Raw genomic sequence first — 17529 nt, forward strand, 5'->3', positions numbered from 1 at the left:
TTAATTCCCTCAGCTACTATACTAATTCGTATTTTATGTTATAGGCAGTAAACGGAAATATGTACATATTTATACACATGTATATTTATGTAAGTTTCGGATGTATGTACTGCAAGTCCTCTTTCAGTAACCCAGGTTAGAAGATTACTTCTGAAAATGTTTTATTCCAAGACTTCTAAAAGGGAGACAAATCATACTTTGAACCACTGACTACTAAAGAAGTGAATTTGTAAAAATCCATTTTTTCCTGTCATAAGTGTTTTTTTTCTCCAATTCCATCTTTTCAATTCCTATCTCAACAACCAACTAAATTTAAACTTGGTAAACAAAAATCCTTATTTAACAAGTGGTAGGCATAATGGAATGATGCTGATAATAACAAACACCTTTTGACAAACCTACCTTAGATGAATAGACTACTTCCAACAGAACCGTCTGTCAGGAAGAAGTAGTCATTGCAAGGATTTGAATTGGTTACACTTGCATAACCTGCTCTTGCATATAAAAGGGCAAAGTGAGTTTCTTGCAATGACGCACTTTATGATAAATTCCAATCTACATACAGTCAGTACATTCAGCACATGAAGGAACTTTTTTATACCTCAAATGTGTCTTGTCTTGTTAATTTCTTGAAAAAAAGCTAATATATTTTCTAAAATATATCTTGTATGCAACCTATTTGAATATTTGTAACCAACGTGTACAGTCAATAACAATAGATTATTATGTCTAATTAATATTTATAAACACTATCAACATTACCTGTTGACTGGGAACTTTCAGGTATTTTCCTTGCTGTCTTGTCCTTCCATCTCCTCCTTTCACATATTTTGTCAAATATGACAAACATGCTGATCAATACATATTTCAAGTTAGTACTAATATTAGTGACCGCTACTCCTACCTCGTGGATGGGGTACTAACACAAGCAAATATGTGTCAATGGAGCAAACCTAATATCAACAATTCGAACATATTCCTTGCATATCATGAAATACATGGAGTAGTCCTCTTATTTAATACTGGAAATATCACAAATCATTGTAGAAATATTTAGTTGTAAAATCTCATTTACCTTTCTTATCCAATATTTTCATTTAGATTATCTGCCATATTAGTTCAAATACTGATTACTTCCTTTCCCAGCCTTATTTTTTTGTGTGCCATATTAGGACATTGAGGCCTTATTTGGAAATGTAAACAAAGCGTTGTAAAAATATGGTGCAGTTTGAGTAAAAAATTATGCACATTAAAAGTAAATACATTTATTGGCAACTTTGAAATTCCACCAAGAAGCCATTATTTGCCACTTGAATGAACTAACATAGCGTAGAATATGTAAATGTGGTCTGGCAAGCCTTATATAGAAAAGGGGTCATGGCACAAGTCTCGCGTTATCTGTCATGGCAGACATGGTGAGATTAGTGTAACCAGTATAATGGTGCCAATTGAACAAACCCAGGTGGGCGGAGCTTAAGGTGTAGGGAACATTGTATTCAGAAATAAACAATAAATCTAGCCATGATTGGTGCAATATGTAAGAGTTATACTTTCTGTCAGGCTTAAAAAAATGTTGAGCCTCTTGGCAACATGTGAGATCATGTTAATTTATATGTAGATCATATTTTGTACTTTTTAAGATTTTTCAAAAATGTGGTACACATGGCTGAAAATGTTTATGTTGTGACTAGATAACTCTTACCCATGTCTAGTTTCAGTAGAGTTATCTCTCTTAAATGCAGTGGAGTACCTGGTATTGTCCTTGTCAAATTGACAATCTGATATTGTTCTCTATGACAGTGTGTGACATGCATGCTGAGGTAGGATAGAAAGTATATTTATTTCACAAAACATTAGCATTGAGGTATATGGAAAAACTACTGGTAACATGATACCTATGGGGAAGAACAGCCTCACAATGTATCCATAGAAACACATATATGTAGGCAGCATTGATGAACTGTACTAGTTTGATGTAGGAAAACAAATGGATGCTGAACAGTTTTGGTCAAATATTGAAAGTCTTTTAAGAAAAAATGTATGAAATCTTCAGAAAATAGCACAAGTTGGCTTTGGATGGGGTCTTTTGATAACTAAAGTTATGACAGATATAGACTTGTATTACCTAATGCCTTTATGTCTGTGTTGTCAGCTCCTTGATTGGAATACATGCAGCAAAATAAGTTATGTAACATAATATAGTTGATTTTGGCCAAATATTGACTATTTTACCTGTAAAAGATGAAAAATCATGTTACAAAAACAACTATCTTGTTCTTGTAAGGCATGCCATAAACCAGGATAGAGAACACTAATTACACTTGTAGATAGATCACTTGTACCATGTAGGATGTTCTGGCATTAGTAATTTTAGGTAATTTATTAAAGATATGGTATTCCTTCTCACTTTGATGTTAATTTTCCTGCTCTAATTGTCCATTTTTGTACACTTTCTTGCCTTGAAATTGTTCATGCAGTTTATTTAGTTAAGTTCTCTTTCATTCCCTTTTGTTGAAGTAGCAGGGAATACCAACATACAAGAGCAGTTTCTTTAAGTCAGCATTTCCCATTGACACTTGTATAAACCCAACTATAACCTACTGTTGACTTTCAATTAATTCTATTTCTGTCCAGCTGTTCTTGTAGAATTTCCACATTAGGTTAAACATTACTGAGTGATAACCGTATTAGTCACAGATGGCCCATTCCTTTCATTCAAGTCAACACTGTTCTTCAAACTTTGCATCCCATCGCATGAATCCAAATTGACATGGTATCATATCTGCATGTTTATGGAAGGCTGAACTCCACATGCCGGCACTGTAGAAAACATGAACTATGTGATATGAAACAGCCATGTCATATTAGGAAACATAATTACATCACTCTTGAGGTCTCTACTACATATATGTCTGAATGTTAGGTACTCACTTTATCAATAATGTATTTTTGGATAATTTAATTGCATTGAAGTTAATACATGTGTTCATGAACTCATTTATAGGTGGCGCTATACAGTTTCACATTTTGCATAGGGTTAGGATTTTAAAGAAAAAGAATTTCCCCGGCTTTCCTCACTGGTTATACTGGCTATTTAAAAAAGACCTTGTATATCTTAGGTATAATGCATTAGAACCTTTAATTCCCTTTATTTTGGTGTATGATTGATGGGTGAAATATGGGTTATAGAGTATACAGCTTGGCCCTAATCCAGATGTGCACCTTTCAAAAAAGTGCTAGCTCCACTTGGTCATTTTCACTTCCTGAACTTGTAAATTGTTTAAAAAAAGAGCCAATAACTTTTTTTACATTTTATATATTTGGTAATTCATTCATTGCACTTTCAGAAGCTGGTATTGTCTAGTCTGGCAAAATTCATTTTCCCTATTTTAATAGCTGCTATGTATAGTGTACTTTAGACTAATTCAGACTGATTTTTTAACACAAGGGAGCAGTCATTTTAGTTAGCAGTGTGCTTAAATCATGTAAAATTTCCAAAAGTACAATATCCAAAAGAAATATCATCCACATTACATTAATGTAGCATAGAGGTATGCAAACATTCTCTCCACTGTGCATGTTTTAAATGCGAACTACTTCACCTTACATACGTCATTTTTCTAAAAAGTATATATTATCTGGTGAGCGCCACCATATTACATGGATAATATATTGGAGGAAATAAAAATACCACACCTTATGTGTATCATTCAGTTGTCTCCCTTACACTAGACATAACATTACATAACATTTAATGCAATGTGGGTTTCATTTTGTTTCAAATGCTGGTGTAAAGGCCGCGATTTATTACTTGGACAGTGAATACAAGTAATGGAAACTCAATATTATGTACACAAATGCAGATGCTTCATTTTTATTGCTCTGAAAATTTTACGTGAAAATTGACGTAACAGTTCCTATCACCGTTTCATTACTTCACAGGCACAAAGGCATGACTAGCGGTCTCCCTAAACACAGTAATGGAGAGTAATGGGCTGTAATGGACAGTAATGGAGACGAAAATACTATAATTAAGAGAAATTACAGGAATGGAGTAAATTACTAGAACTAGTTTTATAAGATTTATATGCAGAAATTGATTATTATTTTAGTTCCATCACAATTGTTATTTACAATTTTACATTCCAGATGACATGAATCACTGTCCTTCTGACTTTGTCATTCTTTCATCCCTCTCATTTAATTCTATGTATGTATGTATGTATGTATGTCAACATGTTTGTCAACTGTCTTGGCTTTTTTGAGACCTCAACGCTTGTGTGTTCATTAATTATGTTTATAATGGAGTAAAACTTGTAAGTTGAAAAACTTATGTGCAATCCTTTTGCTCTGTATACACACGTGATCTTCTGGGAGGAATAAAATATGTATAACAAAATAAAATATACATGCTGGCACTTGTAAATGGTATATACTAATCTATGTTATCAAATAATAACATAGAGTTGCATAGCTATGGAACTTAATATATTCATCATTGTATTTCTGTCTTTTTAACAGACTCCATTTAAGTTTTCGTTTTTTTCAAAAAAGTTTAAAAAAAATAGTTAACTGATTTATATTGTAGGACTAATGGCTGAAACATTTCAATTGCATAACCACCTGAAACTAGTATAGTGTGGTTTCATTCAATTGCTGCATTCACACCTGTCACACGTGTCTTTGATGTCCACTTTAGCTGCACATACAATCCAGTAAGTTGAGCAGGCAGTGTCATGTATGGCCTAACAGAATTATCGTTTAATGAGATACTGTGAGATGTAAAGGTCAATGAACATCAGTATCAACAATATTATTTGTTATAGACTTGCATTGATATATGAACAATAGTGCTTGTTACCTACTTTCCCTAATGTTTAAACAGTGATTTGTAATGTCAATAATCAGCCTTAAGATAAAAAGAATGAGAAGGCTCCAATAGACATATATTCCTTATAGAAATATATAAATGTTGTATATATATATATATATATATATATAAAGGTTGTAGTCAAACCAAAAAATAATTTTCTATTCACTGTGTTAAAATTCTCAATTTTGTGGATGTTTGTGATATCAGGATGGTAAAAGGAAAGAGTAAGAAACAGTTTCCTTGCGGTGACTGTAAGAAAGCTTGTGAGTCGGGCTGTCTTTTATGTGAGGTATGTCATCTTTTGAATTGCTTAAATATTGTTAAGTTTCTATTTAACGATCTTTAATTTATATCAGTATTATTATATCATCTCTGCAAATTCTTTGAGCTGTCTGTACAATCATTCATTTGAATATGCAAACCTCCTGTTATCTGTGTTTAACATTAAACAGTATCTACATAAAATACATAATTTATCTATGTTTAACTTTAAACAGTATCTACATAAAATATATAATTGCCAATAAAATGTATCAGTTGTTGCCAGTTATAATAAACACAGTGCTTCAATAATATGCTTTCAAATATGAAAAGATGAAAGAAGCGATTAAAATAATTAATAACATGTTCCCAAGCGTATATATGTCGTGTTTGTGTAATGTTAACAACATCGCATGTAAAAAAATAATTAATAACAGTACATTTCTTAAATTCAGTTAAACTTGGTAAAGTAGATGTTTTTCAGTATTAAATGCATTTTATCATTAGCTTTATTATCGGATTGATTATTGTATTTCACGATCGCAAAATGATGAGTTTTAGTCTTTAAATTAGCATTCTATCTTTCCATCTTATAATTGAGTCTTTGATAAGAAAATTTGACCAATTCGATGTTATTTGTTGACGAGTGCATACCAGTATGTATCTTGAAAATGGTCAATGTAATGAGGCCAAATCAATTTAAAGGAAGAAAATGTACTGAATGTTATAATAACATTTTGGATGATGAATTCCATTAACTTGATAATACATATTCTCTCTCTCTCTCTCTCTTTCTCTCTCTCTCTCTCTCTCGTAATGGTGTCATACATCTCAGCAACTTTATTGCCAGATGATACATGATAAGCATATTAGGTGTTTTACTGTAGTAATGTATTATACTGTTTCTGTATTTTTTGCAAATCATCCATGTTGTAACGACTCAAGCTTTTTTTTAAAATGATGTCGATAATAAGCTCCCTAGAACTATTGTTGGATCGTTCTTTTAAATCAGGCCGTTAAATAAATCATATTTTATCTTTCTCATAGATTATTATATTTAAACTCCCAAAATTATTTGCTGGAATATTACAAGAAAAGGTTATCTATCTTCTCATTTATTCTTTCTGTATATCTAGATTATGTATATTATTTTCAACATACTCGATTATTTTAAGAACCCACATCACAAATTAATTTGTTCTGTTTGTAAAATCTAAAATATCTGATATACCTAAATTAGATACACCCCCACCTTCCTAGAACTAATTGTATTAGCATAATAAAATATTATTATTATTATTATTATTATTATTTCAAATACATATAAATGTTACTAGTTTACCCCTTTCAATTTGTGACTGCCGGCAGTTTGCATCTATACATTTTGATTCAGGTATGTGATTATTGGTTCCACTCTATGTGCGAAGTGATAACAAGCAAAGACTTTAAGACCTGGTTTTCCATTGATGAGGGATACATCTGTCGTCAGTGTCGTTCGCTAGGAGGCAAATGTGATTACTTGATGGGTATCAAACGACTTCAACAAGTAATGCATTATTGTATAAGGATTTAATTGTTTCTTTTCTAGGCTATTCGATAAATTTCTCCCAAAAAATTATAATTGTCCTATTATTAGACTTGTAAATATATAACCTCGATTTCAATTTCTTGCATCTTTTCAGAAGACCAAAAATAATTTTAATTGTAATGATTTGCAACTTTATGAAACTGTAAAATTACTGAGACTTACTGAAATTTGATTTTAGTCTATGTGTTTACTTACTTAAATATAGTTATATGTGTACATGTCTTGTATTTATTATTGCGGAGTACATGTTGGATTGTTTCGTTTTCATCAATATATCTACTGTTTAAAAATGATAAATTACCAGTATATTAGATATCTGCTTGACATGAACGATTTCATTTTATTGGTACATTTATTAAATTTCATTTTGATATTTAAAAAAGTATCCTCCCAAGAAATTCGTGGTAGAAAACCTAGGTTGGAAATAGATATTCTACAAAATTATGAATGTTTATAATATTATATTTTTCTTTTTCGCATTACAACAGAGTGCTAAGATTGGACTTGAAAAACTCAAAGCTTCAGTTGAGCCAGAGGCTTTATCGACTGATGAAAGGTATTGTTCTTGCGAGTATGCTGAACACCCCAGTCTACCAGTAGATGCAATTGCTGCTGACATCTTGTTCGGTACTGTGCTGAGAAAGGAATACCACTGAGAACAACTGGGGACGGAGACTGTCTTTTTTTACGCCGTCTCAATCCCTTTGTGTGGTAATGAATCCAAGTCTATTGAACTGCGCTACACGACAACTTTAATGATGGTGCTTGGAGAGAGCGATTTTCGGGCATCCAAAAAAAATAATAATAAAGTATTCAGTTATTATCGCCAGATTGTTCCGATGCTGCATTAAATTGCGCTCAGATTGGGAGCTTTTCCTCTGTGTGGACTATGATTGCCCTTGCCCTGGTTACGAAGCGTCCGTTACGTAGTGTTTATCCAGCTGTAAACGGGACAAAGGAATTGCCATTTAGGGCTTTAAATACAACCTTCAACCATGCAGCAGAAGGATCGATGATTTCAGTGATGTGGATAAATTTATTCAAACCAGCTAACGTTCTTTTGGTAAAAAAATAAAATAAAAACATGGACCCGTAACCATTTCGTGGCATTAGTTGAAAATAAAGTCAATGACACACCATCAATAACCAAATCATCAGTGAACCATCAATCAGTAACCCAACCATCAGTTCCAGGATCGTCAGTGAACCACCAATCAAGAACCTGACAATCAATACTGAAAGCGCCAGTGAACCACTAACCGTCAGAGAAACACCAGTCATTAAGCCGACAGTCAATGAACCTCCAATCAGTAACCCAACCGTCACTGGCCCTCAAAGTAAATTCATAGCGTCAACTAGTATCCTAGCCATCAATGTCTATCCCAGTAAATACACACCTGAACGTGACGTTAGCATGAAAACGTCCACACATAAGCGTCAATCAGATGACGGTGACTGGCAGACTCCGAAACGTTGTCGTTGCTCATCGTGGTCATTCAAGAATAATGTTTCCACATACGTCAATTGTTCGATCAGATATACCAGCCTAGATGACAGAGATGACACCAATGACCTTGCACTGATGCAATAAACACAAAAAAAGGTCTGTTGGGACAATGTTTCTGTAACAAATAATGAATCAGCATCAATAGTTGAGAATTCTGGTAAGGTTACTGTTGCTGGGCCTCACAATGGGATTTTGAAGAAAGAGAAGTTTATGGACATAACAGAAACACTGAGAATTTTAAACCTAAATGAATATCATAGTGCACTACCACGTGTACCACCTGGCATAAAGGAAAACGTGTAATTTATAGTTGACAATACACTAAATGAGGAGAGAACGAAAACTATGATGGGAAGAGAGTTTTGGGATGACTAGCACGTGGGTGAAAGGTACTTCTCTCACAAACTAACTTGTTACACTAAACGAGAAACTGGTCAGCGTTATAAAGAGAGACGGACAATATTGCACTGAAAAACAATTAAACGGTGTGCGCGTCTACTGTCCAATTGAACCACAACCAGATGCTTCTGACATGTCAGTTGTGCATCGGGCGTATAGCAAGCACAATAAATCTCTAAAATACAAGCGACATGTAACTTGGATAGGAAATGTGCCACACTCTATCACACTATCTCGATTATGGAGTATGTTAGTGCATTTCCCGGGAGGACAATTCATGGAAATACATTAAAACCAAAAGTACACGAAGAATATATAAGAACTACACAACAAGCAAAAGTTGTGGCTGCAAGTATAGTAAAACAGGACTCCGCAAAAAACGTGTACAACAAAAATAAACCAAGGAGGAGATGTTTAACACATTCCCAGAAATATCAAAATTGTCCAAAACATTAACACAGATAAAAAAGACAAGAACGACAACCGATCAAAGACGTTTACAACATAAATCTTGTCGACCACATTCTAAATGTAGAAAGTAAAGTGTATTCTCAGCACTCTTTCATTAGATTTGTTTGTTGTTGTTGTTGGGTTTAACGCCATTTTTTCAGCACACGATAGGCTATACATGGCGGCTCTTTCATTAGAGTTGTCCAACACGTAGATTCCGGTCCGTCCATCATACTATACACTGACGCACAGATACAGGACATTAAACGATTCTGTTGCACGATGAAGGGAACGGTATTAGGTGTGGACAAATCATTTAATCTTGGAGAAAAGTATTTAACATCAACATTCTCCTATTTTTTTCGGCCCCTCTTTTCTAAATGGTAAATCTGACTTTGAAACTTACAATGCTTTCTTCTCACAAATTGCCAGTCATTTTACAGATGAAGAAATAGAAAACATGATTGTCGGCTCAGATGACGAAACTGCGATTAGTAAAAGTTTAAAGCGGACCATGAAGTGACACAGGTTGTTTGTACACTTCACTTGAAGAAAAATGACACTTATTATTTAAAAAATAGGGTCGGCGTCAACGTGCAAGATAGAAAATCAATGGTAAACAATGGCAAACACCCTTTTCGGTGACCAAGGAACTGCACAGGCCAATAATTCTGTAGTATTAGAAGCAAAAATAAAACATGCAACATATGTCATTTCGGAAAAAGCATCGGGTTTCCAGTCATACTTCGAAAAACGAATGCTACCAATACTGAACGATCATGTTAACTTTCCTTCGAGGGTAAAAAATGTAGACGCCCACTGGACAAATAATAATGCAGAGTCTGCCAATATCATGAAGATTGGAACCAATTGGAAGCAAAAAAATATATCCGATCTGATAGACGTACTGCAATCGATTGTCAGTTCCCAGTATAAAGACGCCGAAAGATCACTGATTGGAAGAGGCAATTTCAAGCTGGCATCCAATTATATGCACCCAGGGCCGTCTTAACAACATTGTAGGCTCTGGGCAAAGTAATGCACTGGGACCCTCTACCGGCCCTACCCACACACATGAAATCCGCTAGATGTCACTATTTTTTAAAAATTGGGAAACGTGCTTCTCACTGCACTTTTAAAGCAAATTAAATTGCCAAAAGATATTTCAATATTCATTTACAACATGGGCAGCATGATGCCTATAGAAGCGTGAGGCCCTGGGCAACTGCCCAGTGTGCCCATGCCTTAAGACGGCACTGTATGCACCACAAAGTTTCTATTGATGTCAAGAAACAGAAACTGGACGAGAATCATTATTTAGAAAGTATCTCAAAGACAAGGGTACAAATAAGTTAACAGTAAGGTCGACATATGGAAAAATCACTATACCAAAGACACCTTCAGGAGGGAAAAAAACCTCACAGAGAAAAAGGATGAGTCAGACGAGAACAAAATAAAAAACGTGGACAGTCTTAGTTTTATATATATATATATATATATATATATATATATATATATAGAGAGAGAGAGAGAGAGAGAGAGAGAGAGAGAGAGAGAGTTGTTCCATTTTCGGCATTATTTGAATTAAAGCGTATTATGAGCACTAATAAAACAATATAACAATCACATTTGTTATTTATGATTTATACATTTAAATCCGTACAATAAAAAATTATAATAATTAATGTACATTACTATAATTTCTTTCGCAACACTATATTTTTGTCCCCATTACTGTCCATAACTCCCCATTACTGTACATTACTGTGTTTAGGGAGACCAGTGACTAGGATTCATTTACTGAAAATTTCGAAGAAGGGGGTAATAATTTATGCAATTGTTTTGGCGGCTCTCCTCACAAGTTCATCGGTTGCAGTCAACACGATTCGTCCACTCAAATGTTCTTAATGCAAAGTTAACAGTCAATAGATATTACTCTGAATTTGTTCCGAGTTTGAAAATACCTTAATATATTTCATGTATTAAGTCCGAAACGTTTGGATAATTTACATATATCTGTAATTCTCTCAAAACAAAAAGTCTGACCAGAACATGGAAAAATGTGCCTCTTTGCTTTTTCTTTTTTTCTTTTCTGTGTTTTAACGGCACTTTTGACAAATTATTGACTATATCACGCCAAAGGGAAGTAAATGCCTTTTCCAAGAACAGGCTGAGGAGAAAATCTGAATAAATCAATTATTATTATGTATGGTGCCGAAGAAAAACGGATGAAAAGGTTGAACGATGATCAAAACTTGAATCCCATATGAAGGAAAATGGAGCACTTGGTACAGATTAAAATCACTTGAAGAAATTATTGCAATGAGGGGCAATAATCCCAAAATACGCCCAACCCTAAACGTATCCCAAAGTTTTAACGGTTAAATTTTGTTGAAAGCCATCTAAATGGTTGAAATTAAGACAGACTTAACTTTCGCCAGTCACATTTCAAGGTTCTAAATTTCATTTTAAATCCATAATTCATGGAATACATAAAAAAATTCTTATTGGGCGATATTCTAAGCCCGAAAGGGGAAATAACTAAGACTTAATGCATATTATTCATTTCATTTAACACCTTTCAGAGGTCTTTTTACCGTATGACAGAATATAAACAAATTCCGTCTGTTATACAGTTGGTAGGTCCGTGTAAGATAACCCAATACAAAATCCCATACAAGGTGATTGGATCATCGTCCACAAAAGAGAATACTATAAAATGAAAAGTCCTTTAGATGTACTGATAATAGTACATACTTACAAGGTGTAATGTGGTATTCAAACCAAGACGAACCAAATTTAATTTAGTAGAAACAAGCCGCTGTACACAGGTGAAGTATGTACATAGTACATAAATGTGCTAATAAAGCACAGTAAGGCAAAATAAATAAACTACAAAATAATAGTGGACTATTGTACGGGATCTGAAAAAAAAGAGACATCTTGAGACATCTTACTATATTGACCTACCTTTTTGCATATGGGAATCTTAATTTCTTTAGCAAGATGACAGAGGGCAAACTCTTCAAATCCTGTCAAATTTAGAATTCGTTAAGGTCTAAAAGTGCATATTTATTAAGACAAGTCCTCTCTCAATACTACGACCACTGCTACTAATCATTATTTAACGAGTATAGCAAAATTAATAAAAAATTACCCAACTCCCGAGTGGTCCTCAACACATTTATAGGTGATATTATAGTAAAATCACACATACATGTGCACACACACGTTTCAACCAGGCCAAAAGGGGCTTCTATGTCTATTACATTTACGTTAGTGTTAGGACTGGTCGGCCTAGTGTTAGGATAATGTGACTGGGTGGGAACATCATGCTACATGTCTGCGGCATGATGTGCCAGTGCTAAACATTACTATAAACGGCCACACTGCAGACATTGTAGCGATATGACTGAAAAATCGTTAAAGCTCCGTTACAAATCCTAATCACATACACTTCATTTTTGCTTCACCTATTTTAACATTACAAAGGCAAAAATGGGCAACTGGTTTCAGTCTTTTTACTTTGTCTATGTCAATCAATGAAATTAATCAAAAGTAACGAGTACTCTCCAAATTGTTGCCTTAAATATTCTGCAAGCCATGGAAATATAGCGTAGCTGTAATTAGTTTAAATATGTTTGATTTAATAAATTTGTAATTTGAGATTACAAAATGTACAATAGAGAAGGTAAACGATCAAAACGAAAGCAAATGCCTTGCAATGTTCTTCTTGCAGACGATATGAAATGCCTGCGTACAGTATCAGCCTCGAAAACTAAATAGTGTCTGTTACAACAGATGCAAGTAATATTTATCTTTCCAAATATTTCTTTGAAATAGATTTAAATTTATGTTCCAGATTCACTTGAATTTATTTTGTATTCACTCATCTAAAGGTTGCAAAATTTGAAATCTGTCTAACAGTTAATTATTTTTTCTCTCCCATTATTTACTTTCAATATCGGTATCATACTATTTATTTATGAATTTAATTTCGCGCATATGCCAGCCATCTTTAACGTTAAATATGTCACGCATTGTGCCCTGCTTCTATGTGGTGTCGTGAGCTTTCTCAAAGTGGAAAAAAGACAGTAGCATGCACTCATAGGTGTTCTGCCGTCTTAAAAGTATGCATCCCAAATCAAAGGAAAACATTAAGCGCACAAAGTAGACTTACATCTATAAAACAGGCAGGTGTAGTCACATTTTTAAAAGCAAACCTGTGCCAGTTTACACAGTAAGAAATCTTGCTGCGATTAGCTGAGGAGTGTTTGTATGTGTAAGTAGAGCTTGTGTGACTAAAATATTGACCTACCTTTTTACATCTTTTGCTTCGTCTAGCCAGTGTATTAACATCTGTACGACAATGACGGACTATACTACAAAAAATGAGGCAAAATTACGATAAAAGGTTACAATTTCCATTTCTGTTAGAGAAATTGTTCTTTATCCTCTTCGCGCATGTCCGTATCAAGGTCCAAGGTTATTTGAAAGAGGATAATATCGGTCAGTCACATGGCTGAACTCAACCAAATGTTAATATCTGAGGCAGTATAAATAGAATTTATTTCGTTTTTGACACAGTTAAAGTGTGCATCAATGAGAACCTGGCATAAGTAAGATTATTTTTTATTTGGTTTTAATGCTGTATTGTTTATAATTTGAAATTACGGCTTCACGCAACTTATAACCATCAGGTAAACTATTTGTACCTATAATATCCAAAATTATAACATACTTTATTTTAAATATTTTGATTTATTACAGTTCTATGGATCAACACCAGTATGTATTTTCTGGTAATAAGTTTAATTTTTTTACATAGTATGATTTACTTCGTAACTGAAATGATGTATCTTAGTCACATGATAACAAAAAGTATCTTTGAACGTTCACTGTTATCTGGATATCTTGTCACGGTTTCTTAATTTTTAAAATTATTATTTCTGACACACTCAGCACTAAAATAAACAGGTACAGGTGTGCTCCATGCGTTTGTCTGCTAGCTTGTCTCGCTACGTCAGCGAAATGACCGAGTTTTCTTTTTCCCTGGGCCTGGGGTTTCTATGCGATTGTATTTGGGAATGTGGTACCCGTTTTGATGTTTTCTTCAAACCTGACGGTACACCAGTAGGTGTCATTTGATGCAATTCTAGTTTCTTGACAGTTTCACCAGGTCAGTATCGACCTCCCTTTTCATTATCTACGACTGATACCAGGGCCATTAGCCTGGTTTGACTGATTGTAGTGTTACACGATTTGGGGGAGCCAACTCACAGAGTGCAATAAATAGACCAAGCGATGAAGAGTAAATCTCAATTTTAGCATTTCTAATACAAATAACATTTATTGCATTTATCGCATTTTTTAAAAAAAAAATATAGCTCATTTATATTTACAGCAATTTGTGTTTTCGGAGGATTCAATGTAGCTCACATCTCGGAGTATGACCAATTTTTGCAGCAACGTAAGTGCATATATGTAGTTCATTATGTTTTGCCAACAAAAGGTAATGTTCGAAAAATATAAAATGAAATTGAACAGTAATTAGGAAGATCAAGCTTTCCAGATAAATGTATAATTAAGTACAACAATATAAATTATAAAGCATAAAGACCTAAACATTATCTAAAGTGTATATAAAATAAAGGATAAACATAACGGACGTAGAATCTTTAAAATACGATAACAAATTTCTTGTACAAACCGCATACTCTTAAACATTCCAAGATATTCTCGGTTGATACATCCTAGTACAAACAAGCAGTAGACTTCAAAATACTTCTCTTTCACAAGGTGGAAATCGACAGCACAATAATGTGCTCCACTGTCAGTAGACACTGGCATGGTACACACTCAGGTCGAGGTTCACCATTCAGGACGTATGCACGAGTCAGGTATTTGTGTCCGATACACGATCGGCACAATAACACATGATAATCTCCAATTTTTGTTCTATACGAGGGATACCACTCAACTATGATGGATGTGAATTTCTTAAATTTGTTTGTGAAACTTTCAATCCGATGTTTTTTTTATAGCGTGTATGACGTTTTGATTTGTACAATTTGAAATTAGCATATGCAATCATCCATTCGAAAACGGGTGACTGAAGGGCAGTTTTATCGTTGTTTTCATTACCCTATATGCCAATGTGATTAAGAAGCCAACATAATACTTTTCCCTATTGTACGACAACATCATGTTTCAATATTTGGGATATTAACAGACTGTCAAATGCGAGATTCTGCATGGCTCTCAATCTGGACAGGAAATCGAAAACATCATGTAATTTATTTTTTCCATTCGGAAAAGGACTTGATTGCCGGGCAGCTTTGGCTACTCCATGTGCCCTTTTATTATCATATATGTCGATGTGACCAGACAGCCTAGAATACATAAAACCTTCCCAGACTGTACGAGAACATAACGTTTCTATATACAATAAGGTTTTCAATGTGGAAAGGGGATACGAACGTGGGTGTACAATTAGTGATTTCGGAGGATTCAGTGTAGCTCACATCTCGGAGTATGACAGTGGAGCACATTTTTGTAGTGTCGACTTCCAACTTGTGAAAGAGAAGTATTTTGACCTCTACTGCTTGATTGTACTAGGATGTATAAATATTTGAGAGATTTCAATATAGTTCAAAGCTCTGAATATGGCTGTAGTTTGTTTTTATCAGCTTAGATAATTTTTAATTTGTACTCTACGGAGATTCGAAACCAGGTCCGCGGGTAAACAACACCCATCGCCTTCCCTACACACACAAGCCCATATTCCTTCACAAATAGCACTTTCCATTCTGTCTGGTGTATATTTATAATTCTATATAATTCATTCTATACACCTTGATTTCTTTCATAGGACTCTGGAATGACTGTGTAGATACATGAGAATTTCTCTAACCTGTATAATTGTATTATTTGTATTAAAATATTAATTCTGCCTACTATTACACTGGACAACAAATTTTTACAAAAGTCATGTTACTGAAATAAAATTAGTCAATTCTTATCAATTTTTATGTGCTGAACACGAATATGACAGTCAAATTGCAAAATTGGCTCTAGTTTTGTTGTAATCTGCAAGAAATTAATGTTTACATAACGAAATGCATTCCAATAGTAAAAGGTCAACTGTAATAGCCTACCTATAAAAAATCAAGTCATTGACTACATCTTAGATTTCTTCGCCTGTCTCTTGTACAGCTGTTCGGGAGCATCTCTGAGGAGTGTCCAGCAGTAGTCAGCCAGCGTTGTAGTGGACCATTTTCCCTGGTATCTTTGTTCCATTGTTGCGATATCTTGATGAAAACGTTCGCCGTGTTCATCACTAACAATACCACAGTTGCTAGGAAAGAAATCCAAATGGGAATGAAGGAAGTGAATCTTTAGAGACATATTGCAGCCAAGTTTCTTATACTTCATCAACATGTCTTCTACTAGTTCCTTATAGTTTTCTGCCCTAACATTTCCGAGGAAGTTTGTAGAAACTAGGCGAAAAGCATTCCATGCTTGTTTCGCGTCACCTTCCAGCAAGTTGTTGAACCGGTCATCTTTGAAAAGCTCTCGAATCTGAGGACCCACAAAAACTCCCTCTTTAATCTTTGCTTCGCTGAGTCGAGGGAATTTTTCATGCAGGTATCGGAATGCTGGCAAAGTCCGGTCAATGGCTTTCACGAAGTTCTTCATCAAACCTAGTTTGATGTGAAGGGGTGGTAGCAAGATTTTCTGAGCCTCAACCAGAGCTGGGTGTTGGATATTCTTCTCTCCAATGGCTACATTCTGCCTGTGAGTCCATTCCTTCCTCATGTAGTGCATTTCCCTTGCTCGGCTATCCCACTCACATAAGAAACACATGTATTTTGTATATCCTTGCTGCAGTCCCATTAAAAGGGCAACTACCTTCAAATCACCACAGAGGTGCCAGCTGTACTTGTTATACTCAATGGAATTCAGTAGCTGCCTTAAGTTATCGTATGTCTCTTTCATGTGGACAGCATACGCTACTGGAATAGATGGAAGAATGTTTCCATTGTGCAAAAGCACAGCCTTGAGACTCAGTTTCGAAGAGTCCACAAATAGTCTCCATTCTTGTGGGTCATGAGTGATTTTTAAAGCATTCATGAGGCCCTCAATATCGGAACAGAATATCAGATTACTTTCCTTTCTGAAGAAAGGCTCCAATTGCTGGTGGCGCTTTCGATATGCAGTAATTGTGACATCTTCTTCTAGAAGATTCCATTGTTGGAGTCTTGATCCTAGCAATTCTGCCTTGTTCTTTGATAAGTCCAAATCACGAATCAGGTCATTTAGTTCTTCCTGTGTTATTCTGTGTGGGGTTGATGATGCACCACAGTGAAAATCTGGATCACTGCATGCTGATGGACCAGGAGAAGAACAGGTCGACTCACCTTTGTCTTCGTCAGATGAATCAAGAGAATA

The 17529-nt window shown here is 34.7% G+C and overlaps 1 long non-coding RNA gene across 1 annotated transcript; it reads right to left on the reverse strand.

Moving 5' to 3' along the window:
- Window positions 1–1249: 1249 nt before the first annotated feature.
- LOC149779993 (uncharacterized) lies at window positions 1250–13568 on the reverse strand. Its single transcript, XR_016414972.1, has 2 exons — window positions 13397–13568; window positions 1250–2820 (listed from the first exon to the last, which is right to left on the reverse strand). It is a non-coding gene; the product is annotated as an uncharacterized LOC149779993 (long non-coding RNA).
- Between the last annotated feature and the right edge of the window lie 3961 nt (window positions 13569–17529).

Source organism: Sinohyriopsis cumingii, chromosome 16 (assembly GCF_028554795.1).
Source record: "Sinohyriopsis cumingii isolate HCF-2022 chromosome 16, ASM2855479v2, whole genome shotgun sequence".
In the NCBI taxonomy this organism is placed as follows: Eukaryota; Metazoa; Mollusca; class Bivalvia; order Unionida; family Unionidae; genus Sinohyriopsis; species Sinohyriopsis cumingii.